This window comes from Chanodichthys erythropterus, chromosome 7, assembly GCF_024489055.1.
Source record: "Chanodichthys erythropterus isolate Z2021 chromosome 7, ASM2448905v1, whole genome shotgun sequence".
In the NCBI taxonomy this organism is placed as follows: Eukaryota; Metazoa; Chordata; class Actinopteri; order Cypriniformes; family Xenocyprididae; genus Chanodichthys; species Chanodichthys erythropterus.
Genome location: NC_090227.1, coordinates 29,016,474 through 29,035,001, shown reverse-complemented (window position 1 = coordinate 29,035,001; position 18,528 = coordinate 29,016,474). Strand labels below are relative to the sequence as shown.

At 37.1% G+C, this 18,528-nt stretch overlaps 1 protein-coding gene across 2 annotated transcripts in view; it reads left to right on the top strand.

The window, feature by feature from the left end:
* The window catches only part of tspan9a (tetraspanin 9a), a 241,296-nt gene that overhangs the window by 81,348 nt on the left and 141,420 nt on the right, over positions 1–18,528 (top strand). For both annotated transcript variants that reach the window (XM_067390091.1, XM_067390090.1), the window contains exon 3: positions 13,079–13,134. The gene's annotated coding sequence lies outside the window, so the exon portion shown is untranslated. The remainder of the gene's footprint in view (positions 1–13,078; positions 13,135–18,528) is intronic.

Below are 18,528 nucleotides of genomic sequence, written 5' to 3'. Positions count from 1 at the left end.
TTATTAATTCTGCCAATTTATGGAAGGTAGAATGGATAAGAGTATCCCTTTGATTGTGCTCTGTTCTATTTCTACCCAACGTGATTCCTTATTTCTAGCTGGGCTGCGCAGTAGTAGTATTTTAGATTAGGTAAACCTAGGCCTCCTCTCTTCTTTGATAGAAGTAGAGTTTTAAATTTTATCCCTTCTTTTTTTGCCAAACAGATTTGCTCATAAGATAAATTTAGTTAGTTCTTATCACCTCAATTCTATCCGACAACGAGAGAGGGAGAATCTCCTATCTCTCTGTATATATATATATATATATATATATATATTTTTTTTTTTTTTTTTTTTTTTATGTTTTATTAGTTTATTATAATTTGCCTCAAATAGCTGGTTGGGATTAGGTCTAAGAATAATTCCTAAATATTTAAATCCCTGTTTAGACCAGTGAAATGAAACCACTTCATTTAATTGGAAAGGCCAAGTACCAGAAATATTCATTGATTCAGATTTATTGTTATTAACTTTATATCCTGACACTAGTCCATATTCATACAGACATTGTGGATTGAACATGATGGGTTTTCTGTGAAAGCAGTGTATCGTCCCTGAACAATGCTATTTTATGTACTGTCCTCCCTTCTTCCTCTATTCAGTTTAAAGTTAACTTTATCCTTCCATTTGTTCTAACCACCATAACATATCGACCATCCTTGTCTTAAAAAAAATGTTTATTCATTGTTATAGCAAACTGCTTACTGAACAAAATAGCCATTCCTTTTTTTCTTTTTCCCAAATGGTGCACTACCTATACAATTGATCTACCCATTCTCTTTTCAGTTTTAGATGTTCCATCTCACATAAGTAATACAATTCAAAGAAATTGCCATACTCTGTATAATAAAATATTATAGCATACATTCCTCCTTCCTCCTTGCTTTTATTAATATTTGTGTAAAGTGTTTTTAAATATCTATGAAAAAAAAAAAAAGAGAGAGAGAGAAATCCCCCTCAATATCCATCATTTCTGTGTCTAATTCCTGTTGGTATTGTTGCAGAGAGGTGTGACGTATCTTCTCTGAAGAGGTCTAATTGAGTATTTCACTCATTTACCATTCAAATCTAACATCTGTCTGGTCTTTTTAACATAGAACTTGTATGAACTTATGGCAACAACATAAAGATACTCATAATATATAATTATATTTTTACATTCTATTGGCAAAAAGGTACCAACTTCTCTAGATTACTTCAGTCTTTGAAAACTTTCGGATTTCCCGTTTTGAGGTACTTTTAAACTTCTTGAATCAGAGCCTTAAAGTCACATGTGTTTCTTCTTCTCCTCCTGATGCTACCTGGACTTCTTTTCAGCACTTCTTCCATTATCTCTCTCTGTCCACAGTGTACCTCAATTTCCAGCTCTTCAATATTGTTATTGGATCTGTCAGTGTTGCAAAGGTTTTCTCCCCGGTGCTGAGTTTAAGTTTTAGTTGCATCAGGTACTGTATTATCTTCTTTTTTTAGCTGTTTGACGACTTTGTAGACTTTAGCTTTTTGTTTCTGAAGGTCAGGAGAAAGTCTTGGTCGTACAAGTGGATCCGACCCTGGCTCCTCTGTTGAATCCACTGTTTTTGACGTTAGATGTGCCATCTCGATCTTGATATTAAAATAATACACATTTTTAATGTCTCTGTAACGCATGTATATACCACAGAGAAGGGGGATAATTAAAATAAAATTTTAAGTATGGGAATAATTAATTTTATTCACAAATGTTGAGAAGTATTATTATTATTATTTTTTTTTTTTTTAATTTTGTCAATTCAAATACTTTGGGCAAACTGGTTGTATAAACACAGTAAATCAAGTTTAGTTTACTACAATTAAAATATATATTTAGATTAAAACCTTTGCAACCAATTGCAGTTGTTTCAATCTGCGTTTTTGAGTTGAAACAACTATACTTTCGTTCAACTTTCAGCCCAGTTGCGGACAAAGAAACTTAAATTTTCTTGTTGTCTGGACAGTCTATAAAAATGTAGTTATGTCTATATGAAATAAAATGATGATATGACTGACAGATTGAACGACAGAAAGATAGAATGGCAGATTGATAGTTCTGTCGTTGTATCTATCATTCTATAGTTCTGTTTTTTTCTATCTGTCGTTCTATGTCACTGTCATTTCTTGTTTTGTTGTTTTATCAGTCAATCATTTGATCTTTTGACCGTTCTTTAAATCATTTTATTGCTCTGTCATTCTATCTATCATCGATCTACCGCTCTAACTTTTGTTCTGTCTGTTATTCTATCTATCAATGTATTATTCTGTCTGTCCGTCAGTTGTTCTATCACGCTATCGTTTAGTCTTTCATTATAGGAGTGAACAGATGGTTAAAATCAGACAGGGGCTTTTATGACATCAGTGGAGATGTCAGGTTGGGTGAAGACTTAAGTTGGAGGAAGGCAGAGGAAGGAGCAGGAATGAGATAGGCACGCTGGTCCGCTGTGAGCTGCTTTTGTCTGCTGCTGATCTGCGTCAAAGAGGATTAGCTGTGTTATGACATTAAAGTTGAAACGACGTTATCATCTGTAGCTGACAGGCAGGATTTGCTCCCTAATCGGACTACTAATGCACAGGGAGGTGAGACATCGTTGCACTGTGATTGGAAGAGGATTTATTTATTTATTTGTTCTATTTATACTTGAAGACCTGCCTTTTTTTATTTACTTTATCCACTCAATGGCCGCGGGCCTCTGAACATTTCTATTGCGCTATAATCTCAAAGACCTATTGTCAAGAAACAACAATTACCACATCCGTGAAATGGAAAGGGTAATTGTCCTCCCCAGCCTTTTTATTCAAGAGTAAAATTTGAATTTAAATACGTGCACAGTACCAAAAAAAGCATTTTTTCATCAGCAAATACTTGAAGCATTTTCTTCATTTAATCTCACTCTGAAGTTCCTTTCACCTCAGGGTTTACGACATTTAAACGGATGTCCTTTCTTCTCACCTTTTGGAATTCTTTGGCATGCCCCTGCTGCCTGGCCTGCTGCTGATAAATAGTCTTATATTTTTATAACTAATGTTTTTATGGCGGTAGACCACACAGAGGGCAAAGCAGCACCTTTAAAATTTATCTAGCCTCAAATGGTGAAGGCTTCAACCAAATGTAAAGCACTGTACCTCACGGATATCATTATACAGGCAAGGAACACTCTAAATCACACACACCATAACCTTGACGTCTTTGTAAAGGCAATAAAGCTCTGGCTGTTTGTTTGTAGATGTATGGGGGTTTGGCGGTTGATTTTGGTGCTTCACATATTCTTGCAAGTGTATATAAGTTAGTGGCAGGGGACTTTTTTCAGTTGGATATGGATTGATGCTTGTCCGGTTGTGTATAGGATGACAATGGTGTGATCAAAAGAAAGAGACACATACAATGAGGTGTTCTTGGGAAGATAAAGGACAGTACATGTATTGTGTATTGATACTGTCACAGGCCAATAATACAACAATGCACCTTGTGAAACATTTATTTTTACTACAGATGCAGTGAAGTCAATAGGCATTGAGTCTCCATTAGTTTTGTCAAAAGTACTGACCACGATACCAAGTCGGTACTGAAATTTAAAATATGTGACGCTTTGAGCGCTTTTGAACGGATTCGTAAACACCTCTGATTGGCCATTGTGTTCACACTCTCATCGGATATGTCTGTGATTGGCTACAATGATCAACTCATCAAAAACATGTTGTAAATAGACATCAGTGATACTCTTCACCAAGTGCTTACACAGATACACTCAGGGGCCGTGTGCTTTCAAATGCTTCAGCGTGTTGATCATTGTAGCCAATCACAGACATATCTGATGGGCGCATGAACATAAAGGCCAGTCAGAGGTGTTTGCGAATACACTCAACAGCTCTCAAAGCGTCACATTTTTAAAATTTCAGTACCGACTTGGTATCGCGATCGGTACTTTTGACAACACTGGTCTCCAGTGCACTTCATGTTGAAGAGTTATGCATTTATATAAATTTGTACAATCTGACTAAACCTGACCCTCCAGGAAAAAACAAAAGAATGATATTTATACTAATTCGCCAAATTATAAAATGTGTTCTGGGAACAATGCTTATGTAGAATGTTCCAAATGAGTCTTCTATATGGTTCAAGTAAGGTTAGCATGGTACTTTTTCATGCTACACTTTGTATTGTGCTCACTACCTCAAATAATATTCTAAATACAGTTTATTCTTACTTAATTTGGTTTCTTTATAGGAGTAAAGCTTTATCTGACCCTTGAGTTTTCGAAAAATGTACTGTTTATTTGTCACATGAAGTTAACAATATCACCCACCAGGCTTAATAACTGTATGGTTTAAACTGGAGGATGGGGAGGTTGTAAAACTACAATTTTGAAGTGCCACACTGGGTTACTGCAGGGCTATAAAGACACAGCAGCTATAAAAACGTTTCTCTGATTTAGACTTAGACTTAGCACAGATTTGTGCCACATTTTAGCGACAAAGTTTGCCAAGTTGCTTTTAAAACATCCAAGTCCTTGCATTAGTATGCTGTTTGCGTCTGACTAACTTTTGACTGAACTAAAGACCGTGATGCAAGCTTAAAAAAGATATGCTTAAAGCTTTTAAAGAAACAAACAAAATTGATTTTTTTCTTGAGTCATTTAGCCAGGCTGGAACACTAATAGCTTTCCATTAAATGACTATGCCCTCTGACTGGAGGCATTGAAGTGCCATTTGGCACACAATTAAATTAATGAAAGTTTGTGTCATCAAAACATTTGATTTATAAACAAGCATCATTTATTCTAAACGTGAGACCATTTGGGCTTTGATTAATTTGAATGCTCAGGTTGCCATTGCTGAACAAATAAGCTGTGTGGCTTTTATGTGTAGGGGAGGATGGGGTAAGATGTGTTTGAGTGTAAGCTGTGTTGGCCTATTAATCTAGCAAACATGCAAAAAAAAATTGTCACGTGACAATGTATTTAGAAAAAATCCATCATTTATAGCTGCCGTGACTGACATACACCGATCAGGCATAACATTATGACCACCTTCCTAATATTGTGTTGTCCCCCTTTTGCTGCCAAAACAGCCCTGACCCGTCGAGGCATGGACTCCACTAGACCCCTGAAGGTGTGCTGTGGTATCTGGCCACAGATGTTAGCAGCAGATCCTTTAAGTCCTGTAAGTTGCGAGGTGGAGCCTATATGGATTGGACTTGTTTGTTCAGCACATCCCACAGATGCTCGATTGGATTAAGATCTGGGGAAATTGGAGGCCAAGTCAACACCTCAAACTCGATGTGCTCCTCACCATTCTCGAACCATTTTTGCTTTGTGGCAGGGCTCATTATCCTGCTGAAAGAGGCCACAGCCACCAGGGAATACCGAGGGTGTACATGGTCTGCAACAATGCTTAGGTAGGTGGTACATGTCAAAGTAACATCCACATGGATGGCAGGACCCAAGGTTTCCCAGCAGAACATTGCCCAAAGCATCACATTGCCTCCACCAGCTTGCTTTCTTCTCATAGTGCATCCTGGTGCCATGTGTTCCCCAAGTAAGCGACGCAAACGGACCTGGCCATCCACGTGATGTAAAAGAAAACATGATTCATCAGACCAGGCCACCTTCTTCCATTGCTCCGTGGTCCAGTTCTGATGCTCACGTGTCCCCTGTTGCTGCTTTCGGCACCCTGGCCGATCTGTGGTTATGCAGCCCCATACGCAACAAACTGTGATGCACTGTGTATTCTGACACCTTTCCATCAGAATCAGCATTAACTTCTTGAACAATTTGAGCCACAGTAGCTCATCTGTTGGATCGTACCACACAAGCCAGCCTTCGCTCCCCACTTGCATCAGTGAGCCTTGGCCGCCCATGACTCTGTCACCGGTTCACCACTGTTCCTTCCTTGGCCACTTTTGATAGATACTGACTACTGCAGACCGGGAACACCCCACACGAGCTGCAGTTTTGGAGATGCTCTGACACAGTTGTGTAGCCATCACAATTTGGCCCTTGTCAAACTCGCTCAAATCCTTACGCTTGCCCATTTTTCCTGCTTCTAACTCATCAACTTTGTGGACAAAATGTTCACTTGCTGCCTAATATATCCCACTCACTAACAGGTGCCGTGATGAAAAGATAATCAGTGTTATTCACTTCACCTGTCAGTGGTCATAATGTTATGCCTGATTGTTGTATATCCCTTACAGAGTGAGGATGTGTCCATCACAGATCACTCATACACTCATCTTCCTGCTCGACCTATTAACCCACTGCTGATCCTGGGAAGAATCCATGTTCCCATTCGATTTACAACACTAGCTTTTAACCTGCACCAGGGAATGTCATTAATTACACATTTCATTATATCAGAGTGTCCATTAGAGAAACGCCTTACTCATTAAACTCTCCTATTTTCGGTTTTAAGTGACTTTTAAATGGCTGTTTCACTCACCTGTAGCCTAATTGCTCTTTGAGTTATATTGGATGGATTAATACACATGATCCTGGATCGAGGACATTGCTTCATCACACCACAATCTCAAAAATAGCATTGTCAAATGTGATATTTTTCCTTGAATCAATTTTTCGAAGACGGCCACATAGGTTGTCCCAGGTGGTGCGCCTGAGAGTGGGAGATTATGTGATTCTGACGTAATAATACTGAAGTCTTAGTAATGGAATTACTGGTGTTCATGTGTGTGTGATGTGGTGACTGTTTAACAGTTGTGGCTTTCCAGCAATGTTGCTCATATGAATTTTGGCTGGACTGATAACATTTTACTTTTTTAGTCTGCACAGAGAAAAAGGACCACAGCAGCTGCGACAGGTACTCAAAAGCAGACGTGCTTATAAATACAAAGAGGAAAAGTTGAAGCAAAATGGCGCAATTTCTGTTTTAAACTTTAGTGAGCTGTCTGAAGTCATCATGCTCTCAACAAAAAATGCTGTTGCAGACGATAGGCAGCATAATTATGGTGTCTTCTAAGATGCCTTATGCTGACCAAATACAGAGGCAGCACCACATGTCCACAGTCTGGTTGAAAAATATAAAAATATATAAATATTAAAATACATATTATTCAAGAACGATAAAACTCAATGTTTTTTATTTTATTTTGTGTATTTTATTTCATCATATTGCTTATTTGAGTATACTTTGTCTAATACTTATGTGTCTGTCTGCCCATTTTAAAAATCACCTTTTTAAGCTAAAATGTATCAAGTCACATAATTGCACCCCAGTTAAACTATATGAAATAGTAAAATTGTAGCTCTATTCCAGGAGATATATTTTTAATCTATTAAAAAATAAATAAAATAAAATACGGAGTGTCTATTTACACTAAGTGCAAATTGCGTCCCTTGTTGGCAAACGCTATTTACACTAGCTCTGCCCACCAATGTCTGGTTGGGCCACTCAAGTTTTAAAAAAGACGCACAGAGTTCAATGTCTTCAGTGGCGCAGCAGTCGTGAGTAAGGCTTGCAGACTTGGCTTTTAACACGATCAACGTGGGTTCTAATCCGCCTTTGCTGAGCTCACATTTATTTTGATCTGATATTACTGCATCCTGTTGATGTACAAAAAAACTGAGGTGCAAATGGCATCTGCCAATGTAAAGTATAGATCGCATTGTAGTGATTTTGGACTAGCCTCACTCGAGGGTACCACAGATATAGTGGTTTATGGTCTTAAATATTAATAGTAATATTTTGTATTGATATTAATATTGAGTCAGATGATTCCTTCCAATATTTTCGGGGCACCAGTCAAGTTTCACCTTGACAATAAAGAACAAACATGGAAGATTGCTGACTGAATTACAATTATATGACTTGGAGGAAGTTCATCATCTGACAAATCTGAAGGATTTGTGAGATATCGTTAACTTGTAGAGCCTCTTACTGTATTATCAACACAAGGAAGACACAAGTTTAATAAATGGATTTTATTAACAAAAGGATAGACAAGAGTAACTAACAACTACTGAATAGATAAAGTGCAAAAAGACTGATAAATGCAAGTGGATGAGTTGGATGTTACTATGGCAGTTACAAGTTAATCTTATGGAAAGATAAACTGTAGTTTCTCTAGAAGAAATAAGGCAAACCTTATTCTGAATTCAACAAATAAACCGAGAGATTATTTGTTATCAACTGATATCAGCTATGCAAGATCTAATGCAAATTAGATAATCATATACTGACAGTATACACTAATGCCAAGGTCTCTAGAAAGAGGTTTGGTAACTGATATTTACGTCTGCCTGGTCGTGCTGAATCTGAAGGTGACGTCTTCCACTTGTTGAGCTGAGCAGCATTGCAGTGGGAAGAAAGGAGTTTCCGTTTCACAGCCTTGAACACAAAGTACTTGTGAACGTTGAACTCCTGGAGCACAGAGAAGGTCTTTTCCTGGAACACGCAGAAGAAGAAGCCTTGAAGAAGCCTTGAAGGTTCTGATGTCTGTGCAGACGATCCTTATTCTCTGGAACACGCAGACGGAAGGATCTTTAGATTCTGAAGTCAGTGCAGATCCGGAACACACAGATCTGGAGGATCTCTGATGAGAGAATTGAAGTTGGTACAGAAGATATCTTGAAGATGGGGGGCTAAGCTTTAGTTGTTGTCTCTGTTGCAGTTTTCAAACTCCCCAAATTCACTTCTTGCAGAACTTCTTTATTTCTCTCTTTAGAGCTTCAGAGTCTTGAGAGAGCAACTTCACAACTCTGTGGAGTTGGACTTAGCTTAGCACATCTTGGGACCAGAACCTTGAACCAGGACCAGAACAGGAACTAGAGCCTGGAACCAGAACGGGACACTGCGGCAACCCGACAAACTGGAACAATTATCTGTCTCAGAAACAAGTCTTTTAACCTGTCCCGAGAAGGAGGGAAATGCAAATCGGCACCTTTCAGATGCAGTGACTTGATTGGCTGATTCTGTCAGAGGTGGCTGCTGGATGGCCCCCCTCTTGCATGAGGTTCATTTGCATAGCTTAAAGTTATCGTTTAGAACAATATCTTTAAGGTTTTTCCTATGCATAATTCACTTTCCAAACCAATTTCAGATTACCCTAGGCATTGTGCTGAAAACATAAAGACCAATCATTGAGTTATATTGACCTTTTACCCATGCATTAATGTATACCTTGGTAGGCAAGTTTGTATAGTTTGCATGTACATAAACAACACTCATTAACCCTCAGGGGCCTGAGGATTTTTGGGACCCTGGAGAAGTTTTGACATGCCCTGACATTTGTGCTTTTTTCAGTTGTTCATAAACATATTAATGGAAAAAGTGTCATTACACTGTATTCAGCACAAACTAGGCTACAATAATAAGTGAGGAACATGTATGTACATGTTTGTGTTTTTGAAGGAATAACGTTTATGCGTGTTTATTGAAAAAACAAAAAAAACTTAGGTCACTGAAATAAAGCCAAAATATATATATTAAATCTTTGTTCACAAGACTTCTGGGTATTTGAGGTTCTAGACTAGAGTTTTTGCTTCAAAATGAGGTAAAAAAAATTATGCTGCCTACTTGTTCATATAAAACAATAGAGAGATTTAAATTTTCTAAAACATCTTTGGTCAAGAAACACAGTATGCGTGGAGGCGTGAATCCTCATGTATAATGGGTGATTCTCACCTGAGAAGATAAAAGAATCACATAATAATAACCTGAAATGACTTGCATATTAATGAGGCCTTTCAGTCGGGTAGGCTGTGAAAAAACCCTCTGTGATCATGATTCAAATCTCATCATGGTGCAAATCAAACATACAGAAAAAACAGCAATACTGTGAAATATTATTACAATTTAAAATAATGGTATTCTATTATATTCTTTAAAATAGAATGTATTTCTGTGATGCAAAGTGTCTGAACAATTATGTTACCTTTATGGCATTTCATGTAGGCTTTTAGCTTAAAAGCATGCGCATTTATACCGTCATCAACCGGGTGTTGATAGCGCGCGAGCGCAGGTGAGACCTGAACAGCACACGTTGCTGTCTGTATTTAAACTAACTCGTTTAAGCCTTGATGATTTAAACCTTAAAGAACAAGACGCGAAAGAGAACTCGCACGCGCTGTGAGAAGATTTGTGTGCGCTCATCCGAAGCGTGCACGCGCTTATTCCAGTCAGCGCGCAAATACTGAGTTCTCTTTCACGTCTTGCGCTTCAGCGGACAAATTCATAAAAAAATTATGTCAACAGGCCCATCCTAGTGAGTATCCTAGCAAACATAGTCGGTTATGTCTTAAGTGAACGTATATTAGTCGAGAAAGACAGCGCATGTGGAACAGTAGGCTATATGTACTGGATCGTGCATGTCTTAAAGGGAAAACAACTATTCCTGCTGCCTGTTTTTAATGTTAAATCAAACAACAAATAACAAAGAAATCACTCACTGCTCTTGACTGAATAGTTTTTGTAACTTCAATAATGATTAATCTTTATTTATTTTATACAGTAAAGATAATATGCAGTGATATTTTATATTTGATTACTATTTGAAAACTGTTAGATACCTGAAAAACCTGAAAAGCACTGTTCCTGGATCTGTTTTTTCGCTCTTCTTTATTCTTTTTTATGTAGGCTATTAAGTATCGGATCGGGACTCTGTATCGGCAGATACTCAAAATCAAATCGGACTCGTGATCGGGACATCCCTAACTTTTACTTTAACTTGAGTACATTTGTAATGAAAAATCTGTACTTTTACTTCGCTACGATGGGCAACGTTCCTCTCGTTACTTTATTTTAATTCAATACTGTAAATGTTAAGAAATGCGTAGTTTATTCCATGTGCGCTGTCTCTTTTTTCATGAACGATCCTCCATTCACAAATGAATCACTCTTTTGAGACGATTCTGTTCAAAGACTTGATCAAACAAGTTGGTAAAACTGTCTAAATTGATTCGCGAATCAGTTTGAATGATTTGTTCAGTTCCTGCACGCGCTGAATCGTTTGAAGCGGTTTCTCACTCGGAGCGTTGGATGAAGTGGCAGTGGACCTACAGTCAATTAAAAGCAAATCTGCAAATGCATCCAATTGTTTGCCAGCAATGAAGACCTTTATTAGTTGAAGTGCGTATGCTGTCTGTGAACAATTCCACAGGTAGGCCTATCGATTTCATTTGATTTTACTTCATGATACAGCCAATAGCCGACATTTTACAACTAAACAGATTATTACGTCACTATAACAAATGTAGTATTTCTTTACCGTTTTTATGGGCATATATCTTAATTTATACATTCATTTATACATATACTATTGCGCAATGGAGGCGCCAGTGACCTGTTCGTCTTGAAAATGGACGCTTTGCGTTGACACAGTTAAGCAGTTACAAGCGCCTGCTGAAATATACATTTGATTACATTTTGGAGAACAGACCGAAGAAGGTCCGTCGATGTGTATTTGATCATTGTTTGTGTCTAGTTCAGATATGAGTGCGAGTTTTCTCTCTTCTTTAAAATGTAACGTTAGCTGTATACGTATACGTTTGTTTGTTGCAAAGATATCTAATTATGATAATAAATTAAATATCTATTTAAATAATAAACATTAAATAATAACATGCTATTGTGTGTGTGTGTGTGTGTGTGTGTGTGTGTGTGTATATATATATATATATATATATATATATATATATATATATATATAATAAAAGTAACTAGTAACGAGCTACTTGAGTCTCCTCAAGTAACTATGAGGATTATTACTTTCACTTTTACTTTGAGTAAATATTTCTATAAGTACTTGTACTTTTACTTGGGTACAGTTTTTGGATACTCTACCCACCTCTGGTTTTCACTAAGTTACAGTTCATTTTCAGAGAACTATCAGATTGGAGTTCCTTCAGAGGGAGACGAGAGATCATGCATCATGTTAGTTTTCTTTATTTTACAAAAAGCACAACATTTTGTTTTTACTCTGAGTGTACACAAATAAAAGAAGATATTCCACAGATTAAAATGGTGTATAACTCTTAATTGTATGTGCAACATTAACAGAGTATTTTGAGTCTCTTTCTCACTGGTAAAAAAAAAAAAAAAAAAAAACACGGTGGTATCGCCGGCGATACCCTCAGACATCAGAGTGTTAAGTATAGAGAGTTCTTAAGAATAAAAATGGAGAAGATTTGCTCCATTTTGTCCACTGTGTGTCTATTTTGTGTCCTTTGTGACTTCAAGTCACATAGCAAAACCTGTCCGGTGAATGGAGTTCGGTTTACACCTCAGGTCTAAGGACTGAGGGACTGGGATGAACAATGGGGGAGAATGGTGATAGAATTAGCCTGCTCAATGACATGCTAATGTCATCTTTCTTCCTTTGCACAAATGGTCAGGGTGATTGTCTTGATAGGCTTATCTGCTAGTCTATCTATTCCCTTGTTTGCTTCTCTTAGAGGTGTGAGTTTTGGAGTCCTATGCTTTTCATCATGGCAGATGAGGTGATGAGGGGAGTCTTCCCTCATGTCTCCCTGCTGATTACTACAGCATCTAATTACCATTTACTCTTATTGCAAAGAAATGTTACTTTTACATGGTGTAAATAGAATCTCTCACTATTTTCACCTAGTGTAAATAGCATATCGGTAAGAAAATGCTGCTATTGGCACTTAGTGTAAATAGAATATATTGCTATTTTCACTTAGTGCAAATAGCTGCTGCCAATAAAATAACCTTTGAATACCAAGAAGCCACAACCATTTATTTTCTTTGTGTTTAATTTTATGCTATTGTCTGTTCTGATTAAGCGTGATAAAAGCTAAAATAAAAATCATGTCAATTAATTTTAGCTATTAATAAATAAATACATTTTAGCTGAAAATGTAACGATTTGAATTACATTTGCATTGTAATATGACACTAATACGCATAGCCCCGGGAGTCATTTGTGTCCAGCGTCACCCCTGAATCTACTTGTACACACTGTAATCAATCTATGAGAAATCAGTTCAAAATCATTTAGCTGAACTCCGTCTGATTTTCCTTTCATTGCTTTTGCTTTTTTTTTTTTTTTTCATAGGAGCAGCTGATTGAATTGAGACCTGTGAATAAGAAGGTGAAGGATCCCTTTGACAGGTAAATTAAAGACTCTGGTGTTTATGTTTTCTTCCTTAATTAATAAGCTATTTAATGCAAGTTTTATCCCATCCTGGGATCTCTGCAGGCCTGACATTGCAGTTTCCTTCTTCAATTCCTTGGCTCTCATCCCACATCCTCTCTGGAGTCTTATCTTCCCCTCTCTGTGTGTGTGGGGTGAAGTCAGGTTAACACATGAGGTGATCTAGAGATGGATGAATCTGCCGCAGTTTGTTGGCTTTCATTTTTGCCACTGCGGAAGAACGATCTGATCTTCCATCACTCTTTTTTCCATGTCCCTCTCCTTCACCTCCATTTCCGTTTTTCCATCAACACAACACACTGTGTGTCTGTGTATATGTGTGTGTTTGTTTTTACCAAGAAGCCTATTTGTTGGTTTTTGGTGTATGTGCTTTTTTGTTTTTTGTCTAGCAAGGTCACTGACAGAACAGATTAAAGCCTGTTGTTCCTCAGGGAAAGAACAGAAAAAGAACAGAAAATCTCTCTGTCTGTCAGAAGGATTGACTCGCTTGTCATACACAGGTATTCTCTCCAGCAGTTCCAGTTCTCTCTCTGTGTATGAATTACAGGCCGAGTGTTATTTTGGGTGACTCAGACACCATGCCCTTAGTTGTAAAGGTGATGTGTGTATTTTTTTATGATATGTATAAATTAGCACTTTAATTTATGTTAAAGCTGCAGTCCGCAACTTTTTTTTGTTAAAAATGTACAAAAAATATATAATGAGAATATACAACATGAATCCATTTTCCAAACCGTGTTTTTGTCTTATCCTGAATCATTATGGTACACTTATAATAAGTGTTTATATTCTGACTATTTCAGACCAGACTGGTAGGACCTGCTGCAGAGTATCACAGTAACTGCGTGACTCGCCATAGACATAGCTCCGGCTAGAATGTTCCTCCGCAACCACATGCAGTTCTGTTTATTAACCGCTAGAGGGCCAAAAATCGCGGACAGCAGCTTTAATTAACTGTTAATTAATGTAATGAAATGAACATATATATTCTAACTGGGATCTGAGAGGTGATAATGTAGGTAAAAATATATTGCAGCACATTACTTTTTCCAACTTTTTTTCACTGACTTTTCCCAATTTAATTTAAATTACATGGGCTTTCACTAGGTCAGATGAAATTATTGAAATGATTTAAAGTGCCCCTATTATGCTATTTTAAAGGTTCTTAATTTTTTGTAGGTCTCCTACAAGATGTTTACATGCATCAAAGGTCAAAATACACTTTAATTTTCTCATAATATGCATTGCACATCACACATTTTTCACATTTTTCAATGATTCTCAAACGACTCGTCTGATGCTTCAGTCTCTCTAACACCGCCTTTCCTTGATCCTACTCTGCTCTGATTGGCCAAGTGGCACATTATGTTATAACTGGTCTGCCGCTTACAGCGCCTGTTGGAAGCGAAACTCCCATCACCATAACAGTCTTCCGTAGCTCGTCGATTGTACACACTGTGAAGACAGTAACAATGGCGACACTAAAAATCCAACCACGAGCACTAACGTGAACGACTGATGTAAATCTTGCTCCATCCTTTATCATTACTCAGAGTTGTAAGAACAACAGACAATCTGCATGAATGGACACAATTTTAGGTAATAGTGAGCCACAGATAATTTGCAGAAGTATATCAGTAAGACAACATGAACCAGCTACTGCGTTTGAAGGCGGGTCAGAGTAGCTGTTCGCGGGCAGCCAATGAAGACTGTTGACGCGTATTCGGCAAATGTGTTACCCAGTGACGTTTAGCCGTCACGGAAGTGGGATTCGAATTCCTAACCATTTGTTTCAAAGGGTTCAGAGTCGATTCTTTCTTTTGAGAGACAATAACTGCATTTCCCAACTTTGCAAATCGTTTAAATTCACAGACAGCTACATTAACACATTGCATGAAAGGTAATATTTGAAAAAGTATAATAGGGGCACTTTAAGGAACAGTATTTCAATATATTATAATGTTATTATGATTATTATAATAAATGTATGCAATGTGTTATATTATTAATTAGTATGATTAATCATGTAACTATTGATAATATTAATATTTTTACTAATTATAAAATGTATATATAATGGTTATTATAATTGGTTCTCTGGGACCCCAAGCACAAAGTTAATCTGAATAGTACATAATATAAATATATGAAATGTAAATTCATATTAAAATGAATACTTGAAAAAATATTGTCCAAATCTCTGAAATGCTTAATTATGACTGGTCAGTGTTGGCATTTAGTTGTCAGATTATTTGAAATAATGTCCATCGTCCAATGGCAGACTGGCCTACTTGAAAACAGCTTTTATATTTGCAAGTAGCAGATATTACAAACTTTACCTTTACAGAGGCTTTATTTCTCTTGCATCAGTCTACAGTGCAGGAAAGCACTGCATATGATTTGAATGTTAATGTGTTTAGTGTTTGTACACTGGACGGTGGTTCTTCAGAGAAAAACAGATGATTTATAACTTAAAACCTCAGGACTGCTAAGCCTGGAGGCTTTGTAGAATACATGGTCTTTTTTTTGTTTTTGTTTTTTTCCCCACTTCAGGTTATTTATTTACAGTTTTATTTAAAAAAGAAATGATATTTTCTGTCATTTGTCAATCTGAGAGAGGTTTAAAGCTAAACAAATAATGTGTGCATTGCTTTCATTGTGCCATTTTTATATCAGTGACGTGACAGAAACTACATAAATTGACAAGCTGAAAATTTGGTTGTGAGTTCTGAAATTTTAAGCTGAAAAATGCAATATCTGCACCGCATATTTATTTGCTATAATGGCATTTCAAACTATAAATGTCAGGGACTAACATACTTTCAAGAGATAAAAAAAAGATTGCATTACAGTTTTGTTTATTCAAGGAAATGGAAAACACAAAGATGAAGGGAAAACATCAAACAGGTATAGAATGAAATCAAAAGATGTTCACCTTACTGAAAAGGGGTTTTGGTGTCGAAGTAGTGCACATTAAGGAAAGCGTGTAAAGGCTTGATGTGGGGCAAAAAGCCTGATTGAGTGAACTGCATGTCCAATCACTGCAAACTGTCATTTCATATCTCCAGAGATGAGTCGGAGCCCTCCTGCCTCAAGAATCAGTTTTAAATCTGTCATTATAGTTTTACCTCAAGTGAACCAGCTGGAGACACTTGCTCCTTCCCTCTGTATTTTGTATGGATGAAGCAATGAGAAATTAAATTAAAATTGAATGGGATTTGAAGATGCTGAAGAATTGAGGCCGAATGCTTGGGGAAATGATTTATACCCCTTGCTGCCACTTGAAAAAGATGCCCACATCTTTGAGATCGTCATGCCTCAGTCTTTAGCTTCGAGGTTGGAAGCATGCATTCTTTCGGTTTGTATTTTTTGTCTGTCTAGAAAAGGTCAGCATCATTTTTCCACCTTGTGTAAGGTGTAGAGACATTGCCGAATAAGCAGCTCACAAAGCATCAAGCCCACCTCCCTGTTTTTTTCTCCCCCAAGGGCCGAGTTGCCACTAACAGACTACAGTTCTGTGGGGTCATCTGAAACCCCTGTGCTTGCTTTCACATTGGCCACGTTCACACCGTCAGTTTTGAGTTTCTTTTTCAACTGGTTCATTAGGCTGCTGTGACTTTAAGACCTGCCGGCGCTACCGAGCATGATACAGATCTAACACACATTTCATTGTCTCACAACTCTTTAAGTTCATTTAAGACATTATTTAACTCATTTAAAACTGCTCTTATGAGGATACCCAACAAAATGGGAATGTTGGCATAAATCTGTGCTATTGTTTGTTTAAGTGTGAAAGACAAGTCGATACTGGCACGTGTCGCTTTGTGCAAGCAAGTCGTGTCACACAAACGCTACATTCACAGACAGTGCATTCTCATTTGTCTTGTCTTAAGTAATTGTAAACAGTTGAGATAGAAAACGCATGTGTACCAGTATAATTGTATCAATGCGTTTGGTGTGACAGCAGCCTAATATTGCTGCTGCTGTCTGTGTCATTAATGTTATTCAAACATCATAAGACAAAGAAAAAAATCACTCTCTGCTCTTGACTAAGTTTTGTAACTTTAATAAGGATTAATCTATATTTAAAGGTGCCCTAGAATTAAAAATTGAATTTATATTGGCATAGTTAAATAACAAGAGTTCAGTACATGGAAAAGACATACAGTGAGTTTCAAACTCCATTGTTTCCTCCTTTTTATATAAATCTCATTTGTTTAAAAGACCTCTGGAAAACGGGCGAATCTCAACATAACACTGACTGTTACGTAACAGTCGGGATCATTAATATGTACACCCCCAATATTTGCATAATGCCAGCCCATGATTGAGGTATAACACAAGGGCAGAACGTCTGGATGTGCACAGCTGAATAATCAGACTAAGTAAGCAAGCAAGGAAAACCGCGAAAAATGGCAGATGGAGCAATAATAACTGACATGATCCATGATAACATGATATTTTTAGTGATATTTGTAAATTGTCTTTCTAAATGTTTTGTTAGCATGTTGCTAATGTACTGTTAAATGTGGTTAAAGTTACCATCGTTTCTTACTGTATTCACGGAGACAAGAGTCGTCGTTATTTTCATTATTAAACACTTGCAGTCTGTATAATTCATAAACACAACTTCATTTTTTATAAATCTCTCCAACAGTGTAGCATTAGCCGTTAGCCACGGAGCACAATCAAACTCATTCAATATCAAATGTAAACACCCAGATAAATACAATACTCACACAATCCGACGCATGCATTCAGTATGCATGACAAACACTTTGTAAAGATCCATTTTGAGGGTTATATTAGCTGTGTAAACTTTGTTTATGCTGTGATAGAGTCGAGAGCTCGGGAGGGGGCAGAGACCATGTGATTTAAAGGGGCCGCAACCTGAATTCGGCTCGTTTCTAAATATGCCTTAAAATAGGCAGTTAAAAAATGAATTAAAAAAAATCTATGGGGTATTTTGAGCTGAAACTTCACAGACACATTCAGGGGACACCTTAGACTTATATAACATCTTTTTAAAAAAAGTTCTAAGGCACCTTTAATGTATACAGTGAAGACTATGTAGTTTAATTTAACATTTGGTTGCTTTATTTAATTCAAAACCTACCTGAAATCTTCTGTCATGTCATTAGCAGTCACCAGATTACTAATCTTTCTCCCAATCTTTCCATGTTTTATGTCTATGGACTTTCCATAGACAATGATTTTTATACTGTACAGACTATATAGTCTATCCCTTATCCCTCAACCTACTCATCACAGAAAACTTCCTTACAAAAAAAAATATAAGTTGTTTTTCTTATGGGGACCAAAAAATGTCCCAACAAGCTCAAAGATTCACA